The sequence below is a fragment of the Trichosurus vulpecula genome, chromosome 2 (assembly GCF_011100635.1).
Source record: "Trichosurus vulpecula isolate mTriVul1 chromosome 2, mTriVul1.pri, whole genome shotgun sequence".
Lineage (NCBI taxonomy): Eukaryota > Metazoa > Chordata > Mammalia > Diprotodontia > Phalangeridae > Trichosurus > Trichosurus vulpecula.
Window position 1 is genome coordinate 430,693,827 of NC_050574.1, and position 24,702 is coordinate 430,718,528.

General features: G+C 37.8%; 1 protein-coding gene and 1 pseudogene across 1 annotated transcript in view; one reads left to right on the forward strand and one right to left on the reverse strand.

Moving 5' to 3' along the window:
• CFAP47 (cilia and flagella associated protein 47) overlaps nt 1–24,702 on the reverse strand; it is a 965,255-nt gene that overhangs the window by 657,999 nt on the left and 282,554 nt on the right. The gene's annotated exons all lie outside the window — the stretch shown is intronic.
• LOC118837930 lies at nt 10,597–11,192 on the forward strand (annotated as a pseudogene).

Consider the following 24,702-nt stretch of genomic DNA (forward strand, 5'->3'; position numbering starts at 1 on the left):
CAATGAGACTTGAGACTTTCGGGTTATTAAACAGATAGAGGCATAGAGCATAGGGTTTAACATTATACCTGAGAGATAGCAAAGAGTAAGAGGGAAAGATATTCTAATAATAATAGCTAACATTTATATAGCACCTACTATGCGCCAGACAGTGTGCTAAGCACTTTGCAAACAATGGCTTATTGCATCCTCACAACAACCCTGGGAGGTAGATAAGGAAACTGAGGCAATCAGAGATTAAACGACTTGACCAGGGTCATATAGCTAGTATCTGAGGTCACATTTGAACTCAGGTCTTTCTAACTCCAGGCCATGTATTTTATCCACTGCACCAACTATAAAATGAGGGCATTGGATACAATAATTTCTAATAGTCTCTACCAGCTCTTAAAGAATTTTCCATGATTCTGCATCATAGTAATCATAGTAACTTCAAATATCCTGAAAGCTATCAGGTGTATATGTATGTGTATATATATATATATATATATATATATATATATATACACACACACACACACCCATAGCATTTGTACTTCAATGAAAATACTTCAACATCCTAATAATATAAATGTAGTCATTTCTATTCATAAGAAACTACGGTTATTACTTCATCAAAAACATTTTATAATGATTGCAATTTAAATGCAAAGTATTATTTCTTCAGAACTGCTCTTTCCAAACAGAGTTCAGAAGTACTACTGTGAGGATTGCTCTAAATGGGGAATCAAATGAAAGTACTTAGTCATGACAGAAACCTTAATGAATGCTTCAAAATTGTCTGTGGCTGACTTCAGAGCTACAAGACTATTAGAGAAAAATCAAATTTCCATTAGCCTTCTAAAACTCCTCCTGAATCAAAGGGTCAAGAGGAATTACTCAGAGAGCTCTTTAGCAGAGGCACGCCCACTGAATGAGGGTGCTCAGGTGGGGAGAAAAAAAATCGCTCATCAGAAAAACACTTTATACTTAATGTTCGTGATGTGGTAAGTGCTTAAAGATGCATAATTCAAGGTGCTAACAGAAATAGAAGGCTAGGCATATGGGATCAAATTCGTAGCTTGTCAAATCCTCAATACCAGTCAATCATCTCAAAGACTTTCTTATTCATTTCAAGCAGATGGTCATTTAGTAAGTGAAGAATGTCTCTTAATTTTTGCTACACTCAGAACAAATGCCTACAAAGCAATGCTTTGGCTTTCAAACATGGGGAAACAATTTTTCTGAGGGGGGTTTTGTTGTTGTTGTTTTTTACAATAAGCTGTCACTTCTAGTTACTAAAACATCATGTGGGTACAAGACAGGCTGCATTTTCACTTCTCTGGAACAGAAGGGGAAAGGGAATAAGCATCTTTAAGTACCTATCATGTACCTAGACATTGTGTTAAGCACTTTACAACCCAATAACATAGGTGCTATTATTATCTCAATTTTACACTTGGGAAACTGAGGCAGACATAGGTTAAGTGACTTTCCTAGGGTCACACAACTAGTAAGAGTCTGAGATCAGATTTAACCTCACATCTTCCTAATTGCAGGCCTAGCACTCAATCCACTGTACCATCTAGCTGCCTTGCAAGAAGGTGGCCGGGGAAACTCTTCAGACATGACAGATCTCTTTCTGATGCTTAATTCAATGGAGAGGGTCAAATGGTGGCCCATCTTCCAATATTTTCCCACTCCAAGTCATTCTATACACTGCCACCAAACTATAAATCTTCAAGCAAACCCTTGCTGGATATATTGTAGATCAAATCAAATAGAAATAAAGAGGTCACTAAACTATACATAAGAATCCCAATGGTTAGTATGTTGATTTAGAAAACCACAATTTAACATTATCTATGTTCTGTTTTATTATTATTTATTTGGTTAACTATTTCCCAATCATTCATTTATCTGCTTTCACAGGTGCATGTAGTCATGTTTTGATACTTCTGTTATAGAAGGTAGCATTAATCAGATGAAGTTTGGATCACATGGCCTCTGTATTCCCTTGCAACTCTGAGATTCTGTATTTTTGCCATCTCCCTAAGACTGATTTCACTGTTGTCCTACTCAAGAATCTTCAATGGCTCCTGAAATTCTACAGGCTAAATTCAAATTATTATCCAATTTTATTTCTTACTATCCTAACACAAACCCTCCACTCCAGTCAGGTGAATCTTATTATCTCCTGAAGGCAGTATGGCACTAGTTTTCTGGTGTTCAGGAAAATCGTTTTGGCCTCTTAGTGAAGATGAACTGGAGTGGGAAGATACTTGTGGTAAGGAGACCAACCATCAGGGTAGCTGTGGTGTCAGAGAAGAGAAAGGGCACATCCAAGAGATGCTACAAGTGTGAAAATGATAGGTCTCAACAGCAAATTGGAGGGGGCTTGCAAGAGAAGAAGGAACACTGAGAGATAATGCAGAGCCAAAGATCATCCTGAGTAGAGAGTCTATGGGGCTGGGAAGATAGTTGCGCTATTGACAATAATGGGAAAGTGTGGAAGGGAAAGGGTTTGAGGGGAAACATATTGAGTTTATCCAGTTCTGGATGTCCACTAGGTAGCTGGAGATGAGAGACTTGAGGTCAGTAAATGAGATTAGTGCTGAAAAAGTAGATTTGATTATCATCATCATAGACACAATAATTGAGTCCATAGGAGCTGATAAGATCCCAAGTGAAGTAGTGCAGAGGGAGGAGAGGAAGCACCCAGGACAGAACCTGTGGGACACCCATGCTTTGGGGTCTTGAAATCTGTGGTCAACTGGGGAGCAGAAGGACCAGGAGAGTGCAATGTTCTGGAGACCTAGAGGGAAGGAGGTGTCAAAAAGAAGAGGATTATTGGCAGTGTCATGGATCGCAGAGAGGTCAAGAAGGGTGAGAACCAAGAAAAGGCCCTTACATGTGGCAAGTAAGAGGTCATTAGTAACTTTGGAGAGAGCACTTAGCCTAGGCCCCAGGAACTTTTATAAATATTTTGATAGCTGTATTTTCACATAATATTGGCTCTCTTTGTTGTCTCTGCCTCAGTTTCCTCATTTGTAAAATGGAGGTAATGATAGACAGCACCTACCTCCCAGGATTGTTGTGAGAATAAAATGAGAATATTTGTAATATTTGTAACTCTTAAAGTGCTATACAAATGCTATTATTATTATTATCATTATTTTTATACATTTACAGGTATTATTCTGTGAAGAGGTCCATAGGAAGTGGGAAGCTAGGTGGTGCAGGGGATAGAGAGCCAGGCCTAGAGTCAAGAAGACATGAATTCAAATCCAGCCTCAGACACTGACTAATTGTGTGACTCTGACCAAGTTGCTTAACCCTATTTGCCTCAGTTTCCTCATCTGTAAAATGAACTGGAGAAGGAAATGGAAAACCATTTGAGTGTCTTTGACAAGAAAACCACGAATAGGCTCGCAGAGAGTCAGAAATGACCAAACAACAACCACCATAGGATTTACCATGTTGCCAAAGAAGATTATAACATAAAGAAGATTAAGAATCCCTCTTCCAAAGGACCCATATGTACAAGGATATTTATAGCGGCTCTTTTTGTGGTATCCAAGAATTGGAAATCAAAGGGGTGCCCATCAATTGGGGAATGGCTGAACAAGCTGTGGTATATGAAGGTAATGGAATACTATTGTGCCATAAGAAATGGGGATGATACGGACTTCATAACAACCTGGAAAAACCTACACGACAAAATGCTGAGTGAGTGGAGCAGAGCCAGGAGAACATTGTACACAACCACAGATATATGGATTCTGTGAGGACCAACCCTGACATACTTCACTCTTCTCAGCAACGAAAGGTGCAAGGACAACTCCAGGGGACTCACGATGGAGAATGCTATCTTCATCCAGAGAAAGAACTGCGAAATTTGAATACAGATTGAAGCGCACTACATGCTCGCCTTTTTTCTTCTCTTTTGTTTCTGTTTTTGGGTCTGTTTTTTTTTTGGTTCTGTTTCTTCTTTCTCATGATTCATTCCATTGGTCATAATTCTTCTCCACAACTTGACTAGTGTATAAATTAATTCAATGTGAAGTTATACATGGTAGTTATATGTGATTCCAAGCCATCTTGGGGAGGGAGGGGAGAGGGAGGGGAGAAAATCTGGAACTCAAAATTATGTAGAACCGTGGGTGGTAAACTAAAAATAAATGTAAATAAAAAAATTAAACACATCTTTTAGAGAATATAATGTAAAAAAAAAGAATCCCTCTTCCAGGTAGAGTAGTTCCTTTTCACCTCCTGCACTAGGAGATAAAACTTCAGGACAAATTAAGGAGGGTATAAGGAAGAAGCCATTTGTGATATATTTGGCAGTGAAGGGGTTGTAGGAAAGGAAGGGAATTTGTAATTGCAAAGAAGCAATTATATTCAAATTGCACACACACACGTTTTATTTTTCTAGTTTGTAGTGACTATTATAATGTCACTGTGGGTTATTCTCTTATTTTGCGTATTCATTTGCTAAGACTATGAAAGGATTTTTTAATAAGTCTTAATGCTCTACAGATAACACAAGGGAAAAATACAAAGTAGGTTTATACATAATTACAAAGAATTTTATGCTTTAAACCATCGAACTGTCCAAGTCTTTTTGGCCAAAGACTCTCATTTTTGACCAAATATATAATCTTCCTGTGATTTTCAGCAAGAGAAAAAGATAAGCTCAGTAAACTTACCATAACTCACATTATATTTTGGAATTGAAGCCAGAGTCTCCATTTGGCACCTCACCAACACACCTGAACTCTATTTACTCATAGCTAATATAAATTTCTTATGATGAAACTCATACATTTTATATGATATGATGAAATGTAACTGCAGTAGCTTTGGTTGTTAATATATGTTTACTTTATATTATATACTAAGTTCCTTGTGTCAGTACTTCTGTTTGTGAGGTCTATAAAGAAAACTAAAAAGAACAATGTGGTCAATACTTATAGATGTTATTTGATTATTCCTTTTTTGGCAGTAATAAAGTCTAAGATTGTTCCTAAGTCTTTCCTACTTTTCCCTCCTTCAGATACATCAAAACTCAATCCCTGACATCTTCTTTTATTGATTTGAATGGCAAAAATCCAAAAGTATCGGATTCTCCATTTGCCCCAAGGAAATCTATATTAAACCCCCTTTTCTTCAAATCATGTAAGCAATTTTACTTCCTCCTACCTTCCATTTGCCTAAATTTGTATTTCCCCTCCTTATTTTCCTTCATTTCCTCACCCCACTCCAATTTCTTCTCTTATCTAATAGGTTACTTTTATCTCCTCCCCACCCCTGAACACTTTTCTTCTATTTCCCTCACTGCTGACTATTTTTTCTAGATGTTACCATTACGATTTTCTTTTAAAATTTCACATAACAATCAACTTTCATTTAGCATCTCCTAGGTGCTACAAGTTTTGTGTAAGAAATATAAATAGCATGTGCTAAAATGAGCCCTGGGTTTTCATCCCAGTTCTTCCACCAATTAGAGGTGTGACTTCAGGCAATAGGTTTAACCTTCATGTGCCTTTCCATTACTTTTTTTAAATGAACAAGTAATGAAGTTTAATGATTCACTTATACTGAATAGGGTTGAGGTCCAAGGGCAGAGGAACCTAGGGAAAGCCCATGCTACACAATACTTCTCCTATATTCCTCTTTCCATTCTCTCTCTTCATAATCATCCTCATAAATATGATAATTGAACCCATGGGAGTTGGTGATATCACTAAATGATATAGAATGGAGTAAACAGAGAAGAGGTTCCTAGGGACAGAACCGAAAGGAATACACACACACAGTGTGCATGTTGGGATTGAAGATACAGCAAAGGCCGGTCTGAACAGATCAGGTTTTCCTGATTCCTAGTTCAGTGCTCTATGCACTACAGGACTGAGCTGGCCTCCAACAAGTACAATAATGCATGGGTTTACCAACTACTTTTCCTTTTTATGGACAATAGCTACCACTTAATCCAAGAATCTTGGAACTGGAAGAATCTTAGTCCAATCTTGATTCCATTGCAGGAAATTTTTCTTGAATCTTATTGACTAATGGCCATCACACCACCACTTGAATATCCCATATCCAGTGATTAGAAGCTTTTCAAGTCAGTCTGTTGAATTTATAGGCAGTACTAACTATAATGAAGAATTTTATAGTATTTTAAAACATGGCTAAATTCAACTAGAAAAAAGGATTAGGGCTGAAGGAGATGAGAAGATAAATAATACTATAAGATACTGTTGGTCCTATTTCTATCCTCTGAAGTTACAAAGAATAATTATAGTACGTCTACTATGTGTTGCTGTTCAGTCATTTTTGTCTGACTCTTTGTGACCCCATTTGGGGTTTGTTTAGCAGAGATACTGAAGTGGTTTGCCATTTCTTCCTTCAGCTCATTTTACAGATGAGGAAACTGGGGCAGACAGGGTTAAATGATTTGCCCAGGGTCACACAGTTAGTAAGTGTATTGAGGCCAGATTTGAACTCAGGAAGATGAGTCTTCTTGACTCTAATCCCATCATTCTAACCACTGTGCCACCTAACTGCCCTCTACCATTTGATGATCCTTCGTATAGTTGATGATAGCCTTGACATATCCCCTAAGTTTTCTTTTCTGCAGGCTAAATGTACCCCAATTCCTTCAACTACTTCATAAATGATATAGTGTCTTGTCTCTTTGAGATCCTGGTCACTTACCTGTGGATGCTTTCTAGTTTACGAATGTGTCTTTTAAAGCTTAATGCTTTCAGTTGAACGCAATATTCCATGGGTAGTCTGAATAGCATAATGGGATTATGACTTCCCATGATGGCATAAACTTGCAATAATTATTTTAGGAGGCAATCATACTATTGGCTTGAGTATGTGTTTCACTGAAACTTTTGCCTCTTCTTTCAAATGAATTACTATTAAAGTATCCTGTAACTTGAGAAATTGATTTTTTTGCTTGTAAATACCAGCCTTCCTATTTACCCCTGCTAAATGTAATCCTATAATTTTCAGTACACCATGCCAGCCTGTGGATGTTTTTGTTTTGTCTTGTTTTGCAGTCTTATTGTCCTTGACCATATCACTCTGCTGTGTAAGGTATAAAGAGTCATAGGCATGCCTTCTATACCTTCTGTATCTTCAAGTCACTGACACAGATGTCAGCTAAAATAGAACCAAGGACAGACAAAGCTTTGTACTACATAAGAACAGAAACTTCATACACATTTATTAATCAACATTGCTTGAGTGTGTTTGTTCAACGAGTTATGAACCCACTTAACTACAAAATTATTTCATGCCTTGCCTAAAGCAGGTTCAAAGGCTTAAAAATGCAATGAGCTCTCAAAGAAGATAAAAACTGCAATTAAAAACCATTTTCCTAAATCAACGATTAAAAGAATCAATTAAAAGGATGTATGGTTTTAAATGACACTCAACTTCTCCTGGACAATCAGCATAGCCCAGAAAGGATTCCCCAGAGAGCAGAAAATGACAGGAAAGGTGAATGCTCTAAAGCCAAGTACTCCTGAGTCCCCTTCAAGTAGCAAGGCAAGAAAAAAGCCTGCCTGCCCTCTTCAATGACCATACCATCATGCACAAAATAGGAGTTGTTCTTCCACGATGATCAGTGAGCAACAGATCACTATCCTATCTAAAAGATTATTTTTATTTATTTATATTATACATATAATATACAATTTAATATGCCATATTCTATACATAATATATTACATGTTGTATATATATTATAATAACCTAAACAATTATTAATAAAAGATTGACGTTATCAAATAACTCAGTGAAATCATTCATTACTATGCTGTATTGACAACCAAATGGAACAGCTTGCAGTTACTATGCAATGTATTCTGAGAGACTGAATCATATCCCTAACTTGAAGCCACCAAAAAATAAAGCTTTCTTTCTAAATGAGTGGCCTCTAACTTGCCCACAAACTTTATAAACAATGTAAAATTCAGGATGAATTTCCATTCCTCTACCATAACTGGGATCAAAAAGAAGACTTTTACTGTGGACATTAAATATTATCCTCCCCAAATTGACTAATGATTGGAAGAGGTTCTTTTAAAAACACATTTTTAAAGTTTCTTGATTTGCCATTTATTAATTTAACCTCAACAGTTCTTACTTTAGCAAGTCCATATCATATCAGGAGACAATGCTATAATCGGGACCACATGCTAAAGGTTCTCTCTAGAGAGGACCTCTACAGAGAACTTTGGTCACTTCAAAGGGATAATTTCGCTTTTTAACTTTGCAAAGTTTATGAGATTATGAAATAGATTTTAAAGTAACCTTTGCCTGTGGATTTAGTGCATGCTAAATAAAACCAACTGTCTTATAAATTGAGGTATTTATGCCAACTACTGAAATTCTTGACAGACACAAGAAAATTCATTAACATAAACATTAGATTACTGTAGAGGTTTAAAATATAAATATATAAAATTCACATGTAAAACATAAATACTCAAGTATTTATTAAGCACATATTCTGTACTAAAACTCTACTGGGGTCACAAAAGGGATATAAGGAAAATATGATGATTATTCTTACCCTCAAGTAGGCTCTAGTCTCTTAGGAAGATAAGAATATCAGAATGTTTTAAAATGCAAAAGCACTCTAGGAGAGAATACAGCTAAATAGTTAAAGTATGCAGGATGAATGATAAGTGTGATGATATGTGCAGAAAGATCTGGCCTCCTAGCTGATCTGGACATGCAACAGTACATCTCCACTATACTTGCCTATATGTACACAGGTCTGGGCACAGTGCAGATGGCCCCTCCTATGTGAAGCTTTTCCCACCCCCTCCTCCTTGCAGTTGTTAGTGTTAGTTCAATTTTGAAATCCCTTTGTATATATTTCATACATATGTAGTGGAATGGGTGGGGGGAGAAGAGAGGCCAATCCACTGTTAAATGAATCTCTTCTGGTACAGCTGATACAATCACAAAAAAGTAAAGGGCTGAGGACAAAGACAACAAAGTGTTGACATCTTCAACAAAAAATAAAGGGGGAAAAGAATAAAGGGCTTTTATAAGATGTTCAGAAGCTCTTTTCAATGGAATTAGGAGCAGCTAGATGTAGGCTGGCCAAGGCTCAGCCCATACCCTGTGGCCCTTTAAAAAGTGGGACACATTCTCTAAGGGGTCAATCAACTGAAGGATGGGAATAGTAATGTTAAATAATCAGTTAAGAAAAATCATGGTTGGATGGAGATAAAATGGTGCAGAAAAGGCAGGGACTTGACTGAGCTCTTCCCAAAACTCCTCTAAACAACTCTAAATAATACCTCAAAACAAATTCTTGAGTGGCAGAACCCATAAAAACATAGTGCAAAACAATTTTCCATACCAAGACAACTTAGAAGGTTGACAGGAAAGGTCTGTTGCATGTGGGTGAGAGTGGAGCAGAGTTCAGTGCAGACCATGCTCCAACAAACCAGCAGTAGTGGGCCTTAGCGGCCACTGAATCAGTGATGGCAGTGCTGGTTTCCAGATTTCTCAACCCACAGACGGTCAGGGGTTCAGACAACTGGTCAGAAGGAAATTACAGGGTCCCTCTGCTGGCAGTAGGGGCAGGACTCTGTTGTATAGCCCATAGTTGGAATTGGGTCTAAATCCCAGGGCATGGATGACCACTAGCACACCAAAGCTTGTAGCCACAGAGTAGGTGGGATCCTGATTACAATTCCAGGGCAAAAAGGATTGCTTGTGGTCACTCACAGACAAGAACACAGGCCAGCATTGTAGTAAACACACCTCTCCCTAGATCATAACACCTTGGAAGATGTGAAAACTTACAGGTCTCCAGAATTATCTCTGAAAACAGCTGCACAAAAAACCTGAACCTTAAGGCAGTGCCTTCTCCACTCCTGAAGTAGAGACCTACTTGAGTAAAGAGTTAAAAGTAAAAAAATAGGCTTGAAAAATGAGCAAACAGCAGAAAAAATCCTGACTATATAAAGTTACTACGGTGACAGGGAAAATCAAAACACAAACTCAGAAAAAGACAAGAAAGTCAAAACTGCTACATTCAAAGCCTCAAGGAAAAAAGATGAATTTGTCTCAGGCCATGGAAGAGCTCAAAAATCAAGTAAGAAAGGTTAGAAGAAAAATTTGGAAGAGAAATGAGTGAGATGCAAGAAATCATGAAAAAAGAGTCAACAGCTTGGTAAAGGAGGTACAAAAAACACTGAAAAAAATAACACCTTAACAAACAGAATAGGCCACATGGTAAAAGAGGCACAAAAATCCAATAATAGAAGACTGCCTTGAAAAGCAGAATTGGCCAAATGGAAAAAGATACATAAAAGCTCACTGAAGAGAACTTGTTTAAAAGTAGCATTGGCCAAATGGAAAAGAAGGTATAAAAACTCACTTAAAAATTAGAATTGGGCAAGTGGAAACTAATGACTTTATGAGACATAAAGAAAAACCAAAACAAAATCAAAACATGAAAAAATAAAAGAAAATGCTAAACATATCACTGGAAAAAGAACTGCCTTGGAAAATAGATCAAAGAGAAATAATTTAAGAATAATTGAGCCAGCGAACAGATGGATCCAGCCCTGGATCATGGCCTCCAAGTGCTCCAAGTGTGACAAAACCATGTACTTGTTTAAAAGGTGAGCTCCCTGGGCAAGGACTGGCATAAATTTTGTCTCTAGTGTGAGCATTGCAGCAAGATGCAGACGCCTGGAGGACATGCAGAGCACAATGGGAAGCCATTTTGCCATAAACTCCGCTATGCCACATTGTTTGGGCCTAAAGGTGCAAACGTTGGGGGCACAGGTTCTTACATCTGTAAGAAACCACAGGCAGAGGAGGCTCCTGTCACTGGCCCTATCGAGCACCCAATTCGAGCAGAGGATCGGAAAGCCAATGACAGGGCCCAGCAAAGCATCCACTGTCATGACCTTCACTGGGGAGCCCAACATGTGCCCTCAATGTAACAAGAGGGTCTGTTTTGCAAAGAAGGTGACATCCCTGGGAAAGGATTGGCACCAGCCCTGCCTTCTCTGTGAGCATTGTAGAAAGACACTGCCACCTGGTGGTCATGCAGAGCATGATGGAGACCCATGTTGCCATAAACCTTGCTATGGAATTCTCTTTGGACCAAATAGAGTGAACACGTCTATGACAAAGACCCTGAAGTTAAGGACCAGCCCTAGGAGGTCCTGACCATTTGATGTGATTCCCAGCCTGCTATTCCCGATTCTTCTAGGGGAGTAAGCACTCCCCACTGTTGCCTGCAAAAGAAGCTTATTTCTGAGGGGGTGTGAATAATATAACCCAGCTTTGCATATGAGTGTGAGGGTGCATTCTTGAAAATTCCTAAAAATTGGTGAGATCTGCCTGGGTGTTACCCCTTGCCAATTCTTACCGTGTCTCCTATTGCTTCTCTCTCTCCCTTTATCTGTTTTGGTTTACCTCCTCCCTAGCCACCTTTCTGAAGCCCCCCACCTCCTTTCTGTTTCCATTACTCCTTTTTTCTCGTTCCCTGTTTTCCTATCCCTTAGAGGGTGTAGGTCCTACTATCTATCTCCACCTCTCTTTTTCCTCCCCCCTCCACCCTCCCAGCATCCTGTACTCCACATTTATTTATGAAAGGATATGGGTCCTGCTTTGGCTGAAGACAAACCTTCTGTCCCTCACAGTATTACTGAGCAGCCTGGGGAAGGGTGTTCTCTCTAGGAGCCCTTCTGCTGTTATTTCCCTTTAATGCATCACAGGCCCTAAGGCCTAGCCAACTATACCTTCACATTTAATGAGATACTAAGGTTGCTTTGACTTTTGCTATCAATAAAAGTTTTGAGAATCTGAAAAAAAGAATTATTAAACTATTGAAATCCATGATCAAAATAAAATGAGAGAGGCTAAGCATCTTTCAACAGAGAATCATTTTTAACCTTATCTTGGTAAATGGTGTGAGATATTGACCCATGCCCAATTTCTGCCCTACTACATTCCAGTTTTCCCAACTATTTGTGCCAAATAATAAATACTTTTCCCAAAATCCTGTCTTTACAGTCGTCAAACACAAGGTTATTATGTTTGTTTGCTGCAGTAAATTGTAGGTATACTCTATTTGACTGCTATATCTTTCTAGTTCTTAGTACCAGACAGTTTTGATAATTACACAGTTTAAGATCTGGACTGCTAAACCTCCTTCTTTTACATTTTTCTTTCATGATTTTCTTTGATATTCTTGACTTTTTGTTTTTCCAAATGAATTTTATTATTTTTTTCTAATTCAGTAAAAAAAAAATTTTGGTAATTTATTTGGGATGGCATTGAATATACAAATTAGTTTGGGTAAAATTTGTCATTTTTATTATATTGGTCCTGCTACTAATGAATGATTAATATCTCTCTAATTATTGAAATGTGATTTTATTTGTATAAAAAAGGGTTTTTTTATAATTTTGTTTGTATAGTTCCTGGGTTTGTTCTGGTAGGTATATTACCAAGTATTTTGTATGTCTATAGTTCTTTTAAGTGAGGTATTTTTACTACCTCTTCTTGAAAAGTTTTGTTTGGGATATATAGGAATGCTGATGATTTATTTGGATTTATATTACATCCAGCTATTTTGCTTAAATTATTAATTATTTCAATTAACTTTTTAGTTGAGTCTTTGGAATTTTCTAAGAATATCAACATATTACTTGCAAAAAGAGAGTTTTATCACCTCATTCCCTATTCTGATGCCTTCAATTTCTTTTTTTTCTTATTACTATTACTAGGATTTCCAGTACAGTGTTGAATAATATTAGAATAATATTAATAATAATATTAGAATTCATTATTTGGTAGTAAAAATTGATGGAAAACTAGAAAACAGTATGGCAGAAACTGATCATGGACCAGTGTCTCACACCATTTGCCAATATCAGGTCAAAATGGATACATGACCTAGATGTACAGAGAAATTTTACAAGAAAATTATAAGAATGTGGAACATATTACATATCAGATGTATGGGTAGGTGAGCAATTTCTGAATAAAGAGACAGAGAGAAAAATTAGGTGTAAAATGGGTAATTTTGAAACTTTTCATATAAATAAAACAACTATAGCCAAGATTGGAAGTAATATAAAAACCCAAATTAACTATAAATGACATATGAAGAAAGAGGCTATCTGCATCCAGAGAAAGAACTGATAAATAGGAGTACATATACAATAATTTTACATACCTATCAATTTGCCTCTAATGGTAGTCATCTCTAAGGCAGGGGTGGAGGAGAAGGAAGAAAAAAAGAAAGAAGAAATTTACATGACAATTTTGTCACATATCTGAAAGGAATAGCAATAGGAATAGTAGATTTACCATTTCATGTACAATCATCTTTTTATTGTGCTATGTTATGAAAATGCTTGTTTTATTCCATATATTAAAAATAAAATTTAAAACACAAAAAGAAATTATCAAGAATGCAAATTAAAACAAGTATGAGGTACCACCTCACATCTCTCAAATTGGCTAATAGGACAGAAAAGGAAAATAACAAATGTTGGAGAGGATGTGGGAAAATTGAGACAATAATGCACTGTTGGTGGAGTTATGAATTGATATGCTGGAAAGCAATATGAAACTGTGCATACCTGTTGATGCAGCAAAACCATTACTAGGCCTGTATCCCAAAGAAATCACTAAAAGGAGAAAGGAACTACATGTACAAAAATATTTATAGCAGCTCTTTTTGTGCTGGCAAAGAATTGGACATTGAGGGGGTACCCATCAACTGGGGCATGTTTGAACAAGCTGTGTTATGTGAATGTAACAGAATATTATTTTGTTATAAGAAATGATGAGCAGCTGGACTTCAGAAAGATCTGGAAAGACTTATATGAATTGACAAAAAATGATTTGAGCAGAATCAGTGAACACTGAGCACAGTAACGCAACATTGTGCAATGATCAACTATGAACGACTTAGCTCTTCTCAGCAATATAAGGATCCAAAACAATTCCAAAGATTCATGATGAAAAATGCTATAGACATCCAGCGATAGAACTGATGGCATCTGAATCCAGATCGAAGCATACTATTTTCACTTTCTTTTTCTTTTGTCTTTTTTTTCCTTTTGGTTGGTTTCTTCTTTCACATGACTAATATGGAAATATATTGTACATGATTGCACATATATAATCCATCAAATTGCTTGCCATTTTAGTAAAGGGGGAGGGAATAGAAGGAGGGAAAAAATTTGGAGCTTTAAATTTTAAAAAATGCTAAATATTGACTTTACTATTAAAAAAAAGAAATTATCAAGGAAAACTGCTTGCTATTCTAGAACCAGTGGGTAAAATAGAAATTGAAAGAATCTACTGATCACTGCCTAAAAGAGTTCTTACTATGAAAACTTCCGGGAATACTATAGCCATATTTCAGAGCTTACAGGTCAAGGAGAAAATGTTTCAAACAGCCAAAAAAGAAACAATTCAAATATTGTGCAGCCACAGTCAGGATAACACAGGATTTAGCAGCTTCTACATCAGATAGCTTGGAATATGATATTCCAGAGGGCAAAGGAGCTAGGATGATAACCAAGAATCACTAACCCAGCAAAACTGAGTAAATCCTTCAGGTGGAAAAATTAGCATTCAATGAAATAAAGAATTTTCAAGCATTCCTGATGAAAAGATCAGTGGTGAAAAGAAAATGTGACTTTAAATACAAAACTCACAAGAAGCATAAAAGGTAAATAAGAAAGAGAATTCATAAAGGATTCAATAAGGTTATACTGTTCATATTTTTTAATATGACTACAGATAGCTTTGATTACTTCATCCAAAACTACCTGTTCATATTCTTTGGCCATTTATCAAATGAAGAATAGCTTTTTTCCTACAAATTTGACTCAGTAATCTACATATTTGAGAAATTATGTCTTTATCAGAGAAACTTGCTGGAAAATTTTTTCACAGTTATTATTCCTAAATATATTTCCCTCCAAAATGGGAGGGAAAATGATACCTGTAACTCCTAAAAAACTTTCTCATTATTAGGGCAGTTAGAAGGAGTATACATTGACAGAGAGTACAAGTATGAGTTGAACATGATGGGATGATTATCTAAAAATATAAAATTAAGTGAGGATTAAATTAAAACTGAGACCGGAATGCACTGGAGAAGGAAGGAGGGAGAGCTAGAATGGGTTAAACTATCTGATATAAAAGAGACACAAATGCACTTTTACAGTGGAGGGGAAGATGGGGAAGTGGGAGAGAGCAAGTGAACCTTACTCTCATCAGAATTGGCTCAAAGAGGGAATAGTTGGAAGGGAAGGGGATAAGAAAAAGGGTTGGGGAGGCTGATAGAAGGGATGGTAGGTTAAGGCAGATAAAAGCAGCAAAATATATTTAAAGATGGACTAGAGAGAGGGACAGAGAGAGAGAGGGAGAGAGAGAGGGAAAGAGAAAGAGAGAGAGAGACAGGGAGAGAGAGAGAGAGAGAGAGAGAGAGAGAGAGAGAGAGAGAGAGAGAGAGAGAGAGAGAGAGAGAGAAAGGATAAACAGGGGGAAATAGGATATAGGGGGGAAAAATCCTGACTGTGAAAAAAATTTCCAGGAAGTTTTCTAATAGATAACAGTTCTCCAATATGTAGAGAACTGAATCAAATTTATAGGAATAAAAGCCATTCCATAATTGATAAATGGCCAAAGGATATTAACAGGCAGCCATTTATAGTCATGTGAAAAAAATGCTCTAAATCCATTTATTAGAGAAATGCAAATTAAAACAACTCTGAACTACCACCATAAACCTACTGGATTAGCCAATATGACATAAAGGGAATATGACAAATACTGGAGATGATGTAAGAAAATTAAACATTAATGCACTGTTGGTGAAGTTGTATACTGATTCAACCATTCTGCAGAGCAATTTAGAACTATACCGAAAAGAATAAAACCAGTATACCCTTTGACCAAGCAATACCAGCACTAAGTCTATATCCCAAAGAATTTTTTTTAAAAGAAAAGGACCTAACTGTACAAAAATTTTATAGTAGCTCTTTTAGTATTGGCAAAGAATTGGCCACTGAGGTCTGTCAGTTGGGGAATGAATAAACAAGTTGTATAAAATTGTGATAGAATATTGTTGTGCTATAAGAAATCTTAAGCAGGATGTTCTTAGAAAAACCTGAAAAGTCTTAGATGAACTGATGCAAAGTGAAATGAGCAGAACCAGGAGAACACTGTACACAGTAAGAGCAATACTGTACAATGATGAACTGTGAATGACTATCTGTTCTCAGCAATATAATAAGCCAAGACAGTTCTGAAGTACTTATGATGAAAAATTCAATCCATCTCCAGAAAAAGAAATGATAGAGTCTGAACGCAGATCAAAGCATACTTTTCCTTTACTTTATTTTTCTGGGGAATTTTTGTCTATATTTTCTTTCGCAACATGACTAACATGGAAATATGTTTTGCATGACTGCACATATATAACCTAGACCAAATAATTTACCATCTCAGTGGCAGGGGTGGGGAAGGTAGGAGAGAGAGGGAGAGAATTTGGAACTCAAAAATTTTTTAAAATGAATATTAAATTTTTTTCTTTTTTTTAATTTATTGTTTTTATTTAATATATTTAGTTTTCAGCATTGATTTTCACAAGAGTTTGAATTACAAATTTTCTCCCCATTTCTACCTTCCCCCCACTCCCAGATGGTGTTGCCCTGTTCCCCAGTCAGCCCTCCCTTCTGTCACCCTACTCCCCTCCCATCCCCTTTCCCTTCCTTTCTTGTAGGGCAAGATAAATTTCTACACCCCATTGCCTGTGTATCTTATTTTCTAGTTGCAAGCAAAAACTTTGTTTTTTGTTTTTGAACATCTGTTTTTAAAACTTTGAGTTCCAAATTCTCTCCCCTCTTCCCTTCCCACCCGCCCTCCTTAAGAAGGCAAGCAATTCAACATAGGCCACATGCGTATCATTATGTATAACCCTTCCACAATACTCATGTTGTAAAAGACTAACTATATTTTGCTCCTTCCTAACCTATCCCCCTTTATCCAATTTTCTCCCTTGACCCTGTCCCTTTTGGAAAGTGTTTGTTTTTGATTACCTCCACCCCCATCTGCCCTCCCTTCTATCATCCCCCCTTTTTTTATCTTCTTCCTCCTTCTTTCCTGTGGGGTAAGATACCCAATTGAGTGTGTATGGTATTCCCTCCTCAGGTCAAATCTGATGAGAGCAAGACTGACTCATTCCCCCTCACCTGACTTCTCTTCTCTTCCTACAGAACTGCTTTTTTCTTGCCACTTTTATGCGAAATAATTTACCCCATTCTATCTCTCCCTTTCTCCCTCTCTCAATATATTCCTCTCTCATCCCTTATTTTGATTTTATTTCTTTTAGATATCTTCCGTTCATCTTCAACTCACCCTGTGCCCACTCTCCCTCTCTCTCTCTCTCTCTCTCCCTCTCTCTCTCTCTCTCTCTCTCTCTCTCTGTATATATATATATATATATATATATATATATATATATATATATGTATATTTACATATATACATACATACTCACAGAAATACATATATATATATATATATATACATAAACATATATATATATATAATATATATATATGCATATTCCCTTCAGCTACTCTAATACTGAGGTCTCATGAATCATACACATCATCTTTCCGTGAAGGAATGTAAACAAAACAGTTCAACTTTAGTAAGTCGCTTGCAATTTCTTTTTCTTGTTCTTTTTCTTGATTATCTTTTCACGCTTCTCTTGATTCTTGTGTTTGAAAGTCAAATTTTTTATTCAGCTCTGGTCTTTTCACTGAGAAAGCTTGAAAGTCCTCTATTTTAATGAAAATCCATATTTTGCCTTGGAGTATGATACTCACTTTTGCTGGGTAAGTGATTCTAGGTTTTAATCCTAGCTCCATTGACCTCCGGAATATCATATTCCAAGCCCTTCGATCTCTTAATGTAGAAGCTGTCAGACCTTGGGTTATTCTGATTGGGTTTCCACAATACTCAAATTGTTTCTTTCTGGCTGCTTGCAGTATTTTCTCCTTGATCTGGGAGCTCCTCTGATCTGGCGACTATATTCCTGGGAGATTTCTTTTTGGGATCTATTTGAGGAGGCAATTGGTGGATTCTTTCTATTTCTATTTTGCCCTGTGGCTCTAGAATATCAGGGTAGTTATCCTTGATAATTTCTTGAAAGATGATATCTAGGCTCTTTTTTGATCATGGCTTTCAAATAGTCCAGTGATTTTTAAATTATCTCTCCCGGATCTATTTTCCAGGTCAGTGGTTTTTCCAATGAGATATTTCACATTGTCTTCCATTTTTTCATTCCTTTGGTTCTGTTTTATAATATCTTGATTTCTCACAAAGTCACTAGCTTCCACTTGCTCCAATCTCATTTTTAAGGTAGTATTTTCTTCAGTGGTCTTTTGGACTTGCTTTTCCATTTGGCTAATTCTGCCTTTCAAGGCATTCTTCTTCTCATTGGCTTTTTGGAGCTCTTTTGCCATTTGTGTTAGTTTATTTTTTTAAGGTGGTGTTTTCTTCAGTAAATTTTTCAGTATTTTTTGGGTCTCCTTTAGCAAGCCATTGACTTGTTTTTCATGGTTTTCTTGCATCCTTCTCATTTCTCTTCCCAATTTTTCCTCTACTCTCTAACTTGTTTTTCCAAATCCTTTTTGAGCTCTTCTATGGCCTGAGACTAGTTCATGTTTTACTTGGAGGCTTTTGTTGTAGCCTCTTTTACTTTGTTGACTTCTTCTGGCTGTATGTTTTGGTCTTCTTTGTCACCAAAGAAAGATTCCAAAGTCTGAGACTGAATATGGGTGCGTTTTTGCTGCCTGGCCATGTTCTCAGCCAACTTACTTGACCCTTGAGTTTTTCAGCAGGGTAGGACTGCTTGTAGAGTAAAGAGAACTATGTTCCAAGCTTGGGAGGGATGCACCAGCTCTGCCTCACCAGCACTCCTTCTTCCCCAAGAACCCCCAACTCGGACTAGACTTAGATCTTCAGCAGGCTCTGCACTCCTGCTCTGATCCGCCATTGAATTCCTCCCACCAGGTGGTGCTGGGGCCAGAAGCAACTGCAGCTGTACTTCTATAGCTGTCCCACCTCCACTGCCCCTGAGGTGGTGGCTGAACCAGGAACTCTATCCCCCTGTCCCCAGCAGCTTTTCCCACTAACCTTCTCTGTTGTCTTTGGTGTTTGTGGGTTGAGAAGTCTGGTAACTGCTGCAGTTCACTGATTCAGGGCGCTAAGGCATGCTCCGCCCAGCTCCTGGTCTGGTTGGTCCACAGGGCTCAGGCTGGGCTCTGCTCCGCTGTGCTCCCCTCCCAGCTCCGTGCCTGAAAGACCTCACCCAGCAACCATCCAGGTTTTCCTGGGCTGGAGCCCTACTTTCCTCTGCTATTTTGTGGAAACTGCAGTTCTAGAATTGGTTCAGAGCTGTTTTTTATAGTTTTTTGGAGGGAATTGGTGGGGAGCTCATGATTGTCCCTGCTTTTCAGCCACCATCTTTGTTAAAAATGATTTCATGTGTAATTTGGGAAAAATAAAATGTTGTTAAAAAAAGAAAAAGCATGAACATCTTCCTTGCTGTTTCATCCTAAAGACCATGGGATCTTTTCATTTGACTTGCAATAGAAATTTTCCACAAGTGTTATCTCTCTCATTAGAATATGAGTTCCTTAAAGCAGAAACTGTCTCATTTTTCTATTTGTATCCCTAGTGCTCAGTCAATGGTTTGAACATGTGTTTAGTCATGTCTGACTCTTCGTGTCTCCTTTTGGGGTTTTCTTAGCAAAGATACTGTTGTGGTTTGCCATTTCCTTCTCCAGTTCATTTTACAGATGAGGAAACTGAAGCAAACAAAGTTAAGTCACTTGCCCAGGGTAGCACAGTTACTGTCTGAGACCAGATTTTAACTCAGGGAGTACTACATAGCTACACCATTTTTCACATAATAAATGCTTCATTTATTCATTTAAGCAGGAAGTAGAGATAAGGAGTGTGGGAACCTCTGGAAACAGAGAGGAGAGCCAGCTATGGAAGAAGAACTCAGCTTTTGAGAAATAATTGTTTTTCATCTCTTGCAGAGTTGGAAGGAGAAGATTTAGAAACCTGGCTTAAGAAACAGGTGAATTCTTTTTTTTAATTTATTTTTGGTTTTCAGCATTTATTTCCACAACATTTCAAGCTACAAATTTTCTCCCCATCTCTACCCTGCCCCCTACCCCAAAATGGCATGTATTCTGATTGTTCCTTCCCTTGGTCTGCCCTCCCTTCCATAATCCCACTCCCCCTCATCCCCTTTCCCCTTACTTTCTTGCAAGGCAAGATAAATTTCTATACCCCATTGCCAATATATCTTATTTCCCAGTTGCATGTAAAAATAATTGTTTTTTATAATTTGTTTTTAGAAGTTTGAGTTTCAAATTCTCTCCCTTCCTCCTTTCCCTCTCACCCTCCTTGAGAAAGCAAGCAATGTACATGTATCATTATGCAAAACACTTCCATAATAGTCATGTCGCGAAAGACTAATTATATTTCCCTCCATCCTATCCAGTCCCCCTTTATTCAATATTCTCCTTTGACCCCAACCCTTTACAAAAGCGTTTGCTTTTGACTACATCTTCCCTCAATCTGCCCTCTCTTCTATCATCCCTCCACTCTTATCCCCTTCCCCCTCTACTTTCCTGTAGGGTAAGATACCAAATTGAGTGTGTATGCTATTCTCTCCTTAAGCCAAATCCAATGAGAGCAAGGTTCACTCATTCCCGTTCACCTACCCCCTCCTCCCTTCCATTACAACGGCTTTTCCTTGCCACTTTCATTTGAGATAATTTACCTCATTCCATCTTTCCCTTTCTCCTCCCAATAAATTCCTCTCTCATCCCTTAATTTTATTATTTTAGATATCATCCCTTCACATTCAAATAATCTGTGCCCTCTGTACACACACACACACACACACACACACACACACACACATATATATATATATATATATATATATATATATACACACCCTTCAGACTAACCTAATACTGAGGAAGGTCTCATGAGTTACAAATATCATCTTTATATCATCTTTCTATGTAGGAATGTAAACAGTTCAACTTTAGTAAGTCCCTTATGATTTCTCTTTCTTGTTTACCTTTTCATGATTCTCTTGATTCTTGTATTTGAAAGTCATATTTTCTATTCAGATCTGGTCTTTTCATCAAGAGTGCTTGAAGGTCCTCTATTTCATTGAAAATCCATATTTTGCCCTGAAGTATTATGCATACAATTGGGCAAAATAATTTCTAATTACTGTTTTAATTTCCTCTTCATTGGAGGTGAATTCACCCTTTTCATTTTTGATATTGATAATTTCATTTTCTTCTTTTTTTTAACAAAATTGACCAAAGGTTTATCAATTTTATTGGTTTTTTCATAAAACCAGCTCTTGGTTTTATTTATTAATTTAATAGTTTTCTTGATTTCAATTTTATTAATCTCTCCTTTGATTTTCAGTATTTCTAATTTGGTATTTTAGGGATTAGGTAATTTGGTAATTAGGGATTTTCAATTTGTTCTTTTTCTAGCTTTTTCAGTTGCATGCCCAACTCATTGATCTCCTTTTTCTCTATTTTATTCATGTAAGCATTGAGAGACATAAAACTTCCTCTAAGAACTGCTTTTGCTGCAGCCCATAAGTTTTGGTATGTTGTCTCATTATTGTCATTCTCTTGAATGAAGTTATTTGATTGTTTCTCTGATTTGTTCCTTGGACCACTCATTCTTTAGAATCAGATTACTTAGTTTCCAATTAATTTTTAGCTTATTTTTCCATGGTTGTTTATTACAAATAATTTTTATTGCATCATGATCTGAAAAGTATGCTTTGACTACTTCTGCCTTTCTGCACTGGATTTTGAGGTTTTTATGCCCTAGTATGTCTAGGACTTCTGGGGAATTTTCCTTAAGGATTTCATGGAAGATACTGTCCAGGCTCTTTTTTCCATCATAGCTTTCAGGTAGACCAATAATTCTTAGATTGTCTCTCCTGGATCTATTTTCCAGATCAGTTGTTTTTCCAATCAGATATTTCACATTTTCTTCTATTTTTTCATTCTTTAGATTTTGTTTGATTGATGCTTGGTGTCTCATAGAATCATTAGCTTCTACTTGCCCAATTCTAATTTTTAATGTTTTGTTTTCTTTCTTTATCTTCTCTATCTCCTTTTCCATTTGGTTAATTTTACTTTTCAGTGAGACATTTTCTCCATTTATATTCTGATGCTCCTTAACCAATTCACTGATAAAGATTTGTTTTCCTCCGTGAATTTTTTTTCCATTTTTTCTTTTACCTACTTAATTTGGTTTTTAAAGTCCTCCTTGAGATCTTCCAGGAATGCTTTTTGGTCTGGAGACTAGTTCACTTTTCCTTTTGAGGCTTCAGATGTGGGTATAGTGTCCATGCTGTCCTCTTCTGAATTGGTATTTTGATCTTCCCTGTACCCATAATACGAATCAATGGTCTTTGAAAGCTTCTTACTGTTCTTTTTCATGGAGTTTTTTCCTTCTGGTTTCTAAAGTGGATCTCTGCTTCTGGGGCTCAGGGGGCTCTGTCCCAAGTTTCTTGTGTTGGGAACTAGCTTTATGTGCTATGTCCTCTGCTTTTGTGAGGTGTGGGGGAGGGGTGGTCTGGCTACTGGGAATCTCCTCTTCCCCAGGACTGTTCTACATCAGAGTTAGTATCAGCTGTTTTCTGTGCTGGTGTCTGCCACTTCCCCTGGCTGTGCAAAGCCAAGTCTGGGGTCCTGGCATTGACATCAGTTAGCTGCACCCCCTGGGGCTCAGTAACTCTGGTTGTTCTGCTGAGGTGGGACCTGCTGGGACACCTCTCTTCCTGCACTAGTCTCCTGCCACTACAAGAGGGTCCCTCTCCCCAACTTTCTCGCTACTGAAGTGCCCTTTCTCACTCCTCTGTTTCTCCTGAGGCAGTATTCTCTGGGTTTATTCAAGGGAAGAATGAGAGCCATTTACCTGCACATTCTGGCTACAGGAAGTTCAAGAAGATGAATTTCAAGCCTTTAGACTGTGGGTTGGAGGACTCCGGTCTAGCTGCTCCTGCAGCTGCAGGCTCTACACTCTGACAGACTCCTGTCCTGGGCTGAGAGGCCTGGGGTTGGATCTCAGCCATAGCCGGTACTTCAGCCCTGGGCCTGTTCCTGCTCCGGCATTTTGCTCACCTAGATGGGCACACTGGCTGGATTCCTCTGCTGCTCCCAGTTGGTTTGGTCTGGTGCCCTTGCACGTGCCGGCACTCCTGCCCCTATCAGTCTACTAGTGACTTCTAACTCCCTCAAATCTGCTCAGATTCACTTTTTTAGATGTGTCTGACAGAATTTGTGAGAGACCTCTGATAGTTTGTTCCTTTCACAGTGCCATCTTGGCTCTGCCACACGGAGATCTTTTTCAAGAGGTGATTGGTGGATTCTTTCAATTTCTCTTTTACCCTCTGGTTCTAAAATGTCAGGGCAATTTTCCTTGATAATTTTTTGAAAGATGATGTGTAGGCTCTTTTTTTTTTGACCATGTCTTTCAGGTAGTCCAATAATTTTTTAAAATTCTCTCTCCTGGCTCTATTCTCCAGGTCAGTGGTTTTTCCATTGAGATATTTCACAGTGTCTACCATTTTTTCATTCTTTTGGTTCTGTTTTATAATTTCTTCATTTCTCATAAAGTCACTAGCTTCCACTTGCTCCATTCTAATTTTGAAGACATTATTTTCTTCAGTGATCTTTTGGACCTCCTTTTCCATTTCTCTAATTCTGCCTTTTAAGGCATTCTTCTCATTGGCTGTTTGGGCTTCTTTTGACACTTGGGTTAGTCTATTTTTTAAGATATTAGCTAGGGTCTCATTTAGCAAGTTGTTTTCCTGTTTTTCATGATTTTCTTGCGTTGCTCTCGTTTCTCTTCCCAATTTTTCCTCTACTTCTCTTACATGATATTCCAAATATTTTTTGCTCTCTTCCATGGCCTGAGACTAGTTCATATTTTTCTTGAAGGCTTTTGATGTAGGATCTTTGACTTTGTTGACTTCTGGTTGTGTGTTCTGATCTTCTTTGTCACCAAAGTAAGATCCTAATGCCTGAGTCCTTTTACACTGTCTGCTCATTTTCCCAGCCAATTACTTGACTTTTGAGTCTACTATTCTGATGTGGTATCATACTTCTCACCTGGCCTGTGCTTTGGTCTGTGAGTGCAGGCACTCCTTTCTGTTGTGTAACTACCAGGAAAACTTCCTTTACACAGTGACAACCAGTTCTGCCCCAGCAGCACTCCTCCTCCCCCAAGAACTGCCAACCAGGACCACAACCCAAATCCAAAAAGAGCAAAGCAAGAGAATTCTGCCTCTGTGCTAGCAAAGAGATCCCTGCATTCTCGCTCTAAGCAGCTGCTTGATTCCCCCCACATTCTGTGGGCCTGGAGCTCCAGAAGCAGCTGCCCCTGCTGCTGCTGCCACCACTGCTGCCAACACCTACACTGCCCCAGGGCTTTGCCCGTACTGGCCCTTCTCTCACCCAGGTCCAACCATTTTCCCACTGACATGCTATGTCATCTTTGGTGTTTGTGGGCTGAGAAGTCTGAAAACAGCCACAGCTCAGTGATTCAGGGCTCTGA